Source organism: Ambystoma mexicanum, chromosome 10, assembly GCF_040938575.1.
Source record: "Ambystoma mexicanum isolate Mex_15411 chromosome 10, UKY_AmexF1_1, whole genome shotgun sequence".
Classification (NCBI taxonomy): Eukaryota; Metazoa; Chordata; class Amphibia; order Caudata; family Ambystomatidae; genus Ambystoma; species Ambystoma mexicanum.
Window position 1 is genome coordinate 1,001,907,600 of NC_090932.1, and position 7,210 is coordinate 1,001,914,809.

The window sequence follows — 7,210 nt, forward strand, 5'->3', positions numbered from 1 at the left end:
GTAGCTCTGGTCTAATAGCGTACCCTTTACTCTCAGTGTCTAAGGGCATGATTCTTCCTTAAATGTCTCTGTCCAATAACAACAACAATAATTTGTATGTTAAGCACCTCAGCTTCACCTGGTATTCTCTCCTGCCAAGTCTTTTCTCGTATGCTTCATTTAAAAATGTTGAAATGTATCTTTGCCTGGTATACTCCCCTGCTGGGGCTTTGCTCTTGTATACTTCACTTGATAGTCTTGCAAACTTAGTATTGCCTGGTATACTCTCCTGCCAGGGCTTTTCTTTCATGAACTTTATTCAAAACACTTGCAAATTTTACTGTGCCAGGAGTACTTTCTTGCTAAGGCTTTTCTTTTCGTCTCTCTTGACGCATGTGTGAACTTGATTCTCAATAATATTTAGTGCTGTGCTTCACACTTAATGTGTGCCCATTTTCATTACAAAATCTTGGTTTCCTTCTTTGCCAAAATCCATTACATGTATTTTGGCTCACTGTCTCCTTTGGGGTCCTTCACCCCATTATTTTTATTTGTTCACCCTTCCCCATAGCCTCCTGCACATCTAGCACCACTGTCTCCCTGAGCATACCTGTTTCTTCAGTGTGCAGCATTCAGGGAAGCTTGCTTCTCTCCATCCGGTTCATGGTGTTCGGGTTCCTTCTGTGGCTGGCGGCTTCCTCACCGCTTGCTTCCTTGTTGCCTCTCCACCAGGATCTCACTTCTTGGAGGCGTCTTTGTTCCCCTCCCGCTTCCTGCTTGGCTCTCCTCCTACTTCTGGCTTCTCGGGGTTGGCCGCTTCCTCATCTCGCTTCACGTCCAGGGATACTGCTCCCCAGCCACAGACATGCTGGAGCTCCAACAGAACGTTGCTTTGGGCAATGTGACAATGGGTTCCTTCTCCACTTGTCTTCTCGCTCCCATTCTCCTTCCTCTTTGGTGATGTTGGCTCTTTGGGACCCTCCAGGCAGTGGTCTCTCTTCCAGCCATGCTGGATGTTCCTTTTAAGTGTCCTGGCACCTATCAGCATTTCTCCAGAACTAGACCACGTTCTGTGCTTCTCACTGTCAGTGATCTTCATCGCTCTAAGCAGCTTCCTCGTCACAGTACTTTCATTTACATAGGAATGCTAGTGAGTTTTAGGAAACGTATGCACAACAGAAGGGAAGATGTCCACATTGGTTTCTATGGGCGGTGTAAGGGAGCTATGGCAATAAGTCATTAAGGCATAGGGAACGGAAGGGGTAGGCCTAACAGGGAAAGGGGGATACCATGTTCAATTCAATGATGCAGCACCCCCTTGATGGTCACCTCTCTCCATTTGCCACCCCCAAGGTCAGGATCAGCTAGTGGATGCTGTCACCAGGCCATACAGGAAGAGGTTACCGCTGAAAAGGAGTGATGGCATCATCAGATTCATCACAATATACTGTAATTGAAATGCACTTCTATTCAAAACATATACTGTGAGTGAAATGCACCTACTTTCAAAATCATATGCTATGAGCAAAATGCACCTAGATTCAAAAGGTACTGTGAGAGAAATTCACCTAGATTCAAAAACATATACTGTAAGCAAAATGCACTCAGACTCAAAACATACACTCAGAGCAAAATGCACCTAGATTCAGAATATATACTGTGAACGAAATGCACGTAGATTCAAAACATATACTGTGAACAAAATGCACCTAGATTCAAAAACATACAGTGAGCGAAATGCACCGCACCTAGATTCAAAAACATATACTCTGAGTGAAATGCACCTTGGTTCAACAACATATACTGTGTTTAAAATATATTTAAAGTCAGAAACATACTCTGTGTTACAAATATTGGTAGCAGTTCAGATGTAAAAATACATGCGCTAGGCCCGAGCCTAAAACACAACACAGGTCAGAGGTGTTTTAGTCATCAGACAAAAGTAGAAAATATGCTTTCATTGCAGATGGCAGGCTATACTCTCCAGTGATGTGGATAAGTAGTAGAAGCTTCCAGACAACTATAGTGCTCTATGTTGCAAAATAAAAATAATGCCTCTCACTGTGAGGCACTATTTATGCATCATGGATCAGATGATTGACATCAAAGCTTCCCTACACGCTTCTGCAAGAGCTCTGACTGAGAGCTAATACTCTCTCCTAGACCTAAAATGGCCAGTTCGGTGGGGTCTAGCAGAAACTGGAAATAATGTGCACAGTGGGCATAATATAGAGTAGCAATGATGTGTTGTGTGTCTATACTGAATCTGCCATGATGTGTCAACTGGGAATTTTGAAAAAAAATAGCAATGATCTGCTAAGTGGGAATAAATTACTTCAAACTGAACCTAATGTAAATTGGTACTAGTGTCAAAAGAGAAATCATATCGTGCCTCCTATTGCAATAAATATATTAATATTGGCCTACGCCAAGCTGCTTGAAAGTCGCTTGCGAAAGAATCCGTGTTGCAAGGTCCTGACCTTAAATCAATGTAAACCGCCATTTTAGGTCAAACCGCCATTTAAGGATTCGCTTTGTAAAAGTCACCCTGTGAGTTAAAATGGTGGACGATGTCATTCCAGAATACAACATGGCCGTCTTGACCTCTGTACATAGCAAATATGTAACTTGCCTGCAGGCCACTTGTTGAGGTCGTGAACTGAGACCTTGTCCTTCGTTGACCTGTGTGTAGAAGGATTACTCGTGCAATGAAACTAATCCACGAGCATATGTTGAAACAATGTATTCAAATACTGAACGTAGAACATCTGTTTAACTACATTGTATTAATGTTTGAGAAGGCCTGCATGGAAAATCTAGAATACACAGTTATTGCATAGGCTTGTTGATACATGTATTAAAGGCAAACCAGTTATATGCGGTTGTTCGAGACTTGGCACGAACCCTAGATCGGTGATGTATTAAATGAAATATTAACCCGAAGTGGGGCTGGACATCGTGCCCACCAAGTGTATAAAAAGCGAATGCATTCTAATGTACAACGTCTCTCACTGAACACACTGAACCACGCTGGAGTTTGTTGTGTTGTACTGAGGGCCGATAGCTATCTGATTTTGCTCTGTTGTTGTAACTGGATTCAGTATAAAATAAAGTACTTTGTATGTTCCTTTGTAACCCGTGTTCGGTGTATTTCCTCGATATTTTGATTTTGTTTTCACACTAGGATGGTTAGTGTATTTGCTGGAAACCAGTAATGATGTGCTGACTAGACATAATGTAAACTTGTACCAATGTGCTTGGGAGGCTCAAATATACATATGTAAAGTCACATAGAACAATATTTACTAGCTGTACCCAATGTATTAAAAGCCTATCTAGTGTTCTCTCTCTCTCTCTTTCTCTCTTTCTCTCTTTCTCTTTCTCTCTCTCTCTCTCTTTTTCTCTCTCTCTCTCTTTCTCTCTCTCTCTCTCTCTCTCTCTCTCTCTCTCTCACTCTTCTCCCCCTCTCTCATTTTGCATTCCTAGCCTCCCTATCTTTCTCTCGTATATATATATATATATATATATATATATATATATATATATATATATATATATATATATATATATATATATTCTCCCATAGGAACTGCTTACAATTCTATTGTTAGTGACATTTGATTCGAGTAACGGATTTGACCAGAATTTCAAAAGGTATTAGGGATTTGCTGCTGGCCCTCTAGACTGCAGTTTCATAAAGATCCGTTAACAAATATAAAAGTTATTAGAAAGACAAAAAAAGATTATTTTTCCAAAGTTGCGGCCTACTTCCCATTCCTTTTCCTGTAGACGAACAAGTTCAATTTCTGGCAAAGTACACAGTCCAAACCGCTGGATGGGTTTGGACCAGGTCCAAAACAACTGGCATTTGTTTTTTAAATATTTTACGGAGAAGGAGGAGCCCCCTTCTCAAAAACAGATAGCTATATCTCAGGGATTTACCCCAAACTGGGTGTTTTTAGAAATGAAACAGCCGCCATCTTGTTTTTCTTTCGATGTGAGAGATATTCGAGGCTAAAGCCAAGGTTATGGGAAAATGAAATCAAATACGATGCAAATGCCACCAGGCTAAAGGTGGGGGGGTTAATAGAGGGCACCGAGTGAAATGTGGGAGTTGGAAGGGGTCTAGGGACTGAGTTTGCAACACAAAGCTTTCTGTAGCTGCAAATAGCCAACATCTCAAAGCAAACTGCATCACAGAAACAGCTTGAGTTATGGAGGGAAAGCGAGAGGGCAGGGGAGGCAAGGAGGTCATCTTGGTAGTTCAGGGAGCTGGCACAGATGAGGGGTGCACTTGGTGAGGGCCTGAAAGCATTTTTAATCCTGCTGTTTTTAGACATCAAGGGTAAAAAAACACTGGCCATCGCCTTTCACCATGGCCAGTGACACGATAGCCATCCAAGTCTTCTATCCATGCAATAACCAGAAGAGACCCGCTTAGCTTTAAAGTGAACAAGGGCTCAGGCCCTGTTGCCTGATGAATGAGCCAAAGTTTCAAGAGCACTTAGAAATGGGCCAGCCCTTTCCTTGCTTTTAAGCTAAGCAGGGTCAGTCCCACTTTGAAGCTGAGCAGGGTCAGTCCCAGTTACTGCATGGATGGGCGACCGAATGGCATCCACATTTTTATTTTATTTAAATGGTGCTACTGTCAGTCCTTGAAAGCTTTGGCCTCAGAGACAAATGTTTTGCCTTTTGCTGAATTACATTCTGGGATTTGTAGTCTCCCATTCAATAATTTAAAACTATATATTTTTACAGCTACAGTGGGTTTCACATCCATGCAATAACTGTCACAAACCATGCTTAGCTTCAAAGTGAGGAATGGGTCATCCCCCTAAGGCCATGTTCCCTAATAAATAAGCCCACCTTACAAAACCACTTAGAGCGACATGGCCTAAGGGGGCTGGATCCGTCCTCACTTTGAAGCAAAGCAGGATCAGTCCCCTTTACTTCATGGATGGGATACAGTTCTCAGTCCCGAATGCCATGTGTTTTCTTAGTTTTAAATATCTCATAACACACAGCATCTGCATTTTCTTCTTTTAAACCGTGCTACTGTCAGTCCCCGAAAGGTTTGCACCCAGAGACCATTTTGTTGCCTTTTATTGTATTTCTTTTTGGTATTTGTAGTCTCCCAATAAAGATGGGGGTAATAATGCCACAATTGTAAACTTTTTGGCTAATATAGTTCTATAAGGATTTATATAGTTGAGTGACACTATTGTATGTGTACTTTTCAAGTTATATCTATAAAGCAGAGCATTTTTGAAAGCCAGACATGGGGATGAGGAGGGGAAATGATAAGAGGGCAAGTAAGTCATGAGTATTTGCCCACGATGTAGCAAGAGAGTTTGAAATCCTAGACACTGGTGCAGTTATTTCCCCCTGATTGTGGCTGCTTTCAGGGCACAAGGAAAGGACACATGTGGGTGAACAACGCAACTTCTTTCCAGAGGACATCAGTGATGTAATCTGTGATTTTATCATTGTGGTCATAGGCTGCGCAACAGGGGTTGTCAAGTTCTCCCCTCAACATCGATGAAACTAAAGATATATATATATATATATATCTATGTCTTGCTACCTCTCTTTCTGTTTCTCTGTCTCTCTCACTCTCTGTGAGTGAAAGTCATGGTGTTAGGTGCACATTTTCTAGAACCATCCCAGCAGTTGCTTGCAGCAACTTGTCCAGAGAAGAAAGTACAGATACTTTGGCGGAGGAAGTTAGGGTTGGCTGTATATTTTAATGCCTAAAATTAGAATGAGCGCAGCAATGCGTGGGATATATTGACCCACTCAACACTCTTGCCCCACATCACTGAGCTGGATTTGCGCAAGAAACAGCAACCTGGCCTCGCTGGCTACTGTGCGCACCAGGACCTCAAAACTGCGTTTTGGCAGCAACAGAAAACTGGCTGCACCATCTTGCCTCACACACTTCAGGCAAAATGGAACAAGGGGACACACTGAAAAAGTATACCAGTGTGTTCTGAGACATATATGGGAATCAATGGAACCGGCAGCACTGCATTGCTGCAAAAGCCAAAAATTCCACTTCAGAATGAAACATTTTCACCCTTTCAAAACGCTGCTTTGGTGCCAATTTCACCTGTCATTCTGAAACCACTGTGAGTAAAAAGGCCCAGTCAAACCAACTCTCGGAGAAATCAAAAGCAACTTCATTTTGCCCTTGCACTGGAACACGCATTTATTTCTTGACAAAATGTATCCAGGTGCAGCAGTTCAAAGAGACTTTTGACTCTCTGAGCCAGGTCAAGAATAAATGTATCTATACTTTAGGTAAGCGTCCTGCTGCAAGGAAAATGACTACAGCTGTCAAGACAGTGGCAATCTGAGGAGCTGCAAACCGAATTAAAGAAAGAATGCTAGCAGTTTGTAACACATGTGGAAAAATGGGTTGTGCTGACTGAAGAGAAAAAAAAACAGCCTGTTTAAAACTCAATTGTTAATGAAAGCCTGTTTACTGAGCAATATAAGGGGATTATGTAAGTGGTGATAATACACACATAGGCTATATTCTGTCGCAGGTTTGTTTAATTCCAGACTCAAAGTAAGAAATTAAACAGTTTAAAACACATAGGCTGGAGTTGCAAGATCTCAGAAAAACCTGTGATTCCAGTTGCCAGCCATGTAACTTCCCAAAGGAAGGGAGATACACCCTAAATCTAGGGCAAGTAGGTGCAAAGTGCCAGCTTGAAAAACTTTGTATGGGACAGGACGATGAGAGTTCACAAGCTCATCAGATATTCATCCGTGCTCCAGGCTGAGACAATAGCAGTCCTGGGACACTCACCTGTCAAGAGTGAAGGGGAAATACAACCTTTAATTAAGACTGGAAACCCCCTTGCCTGGAAGGAAATGACAACTGCTTGCAGTTGAAGGAAGAAAAAAACAGGATCTAGTAACAAAGGGACTGCCTTTTGGTGCCAGAGACTATGTTATAAAGAAACTTTAAAGACTCTTATTTCTGCTCCATGAATTAGCCGAAATTTAAAAGTTTGAATTTTAGGCCAAATCTTTAATGTGTAAAATTACCAAAATGTGTCAGAAAGGCGAAACAAGGTCACACAGAGTGGAGGTTTGGACTAATCTGTGCTGCACATCATATGTAACCTGTGTGTATACTTTTCCAAGAGATTGCAAGTAAAGAAATGTAGGTTTTTGGCAAAAATTGGATTTTAAGTAAAATAAATGTGGGAGTGTTGGGACA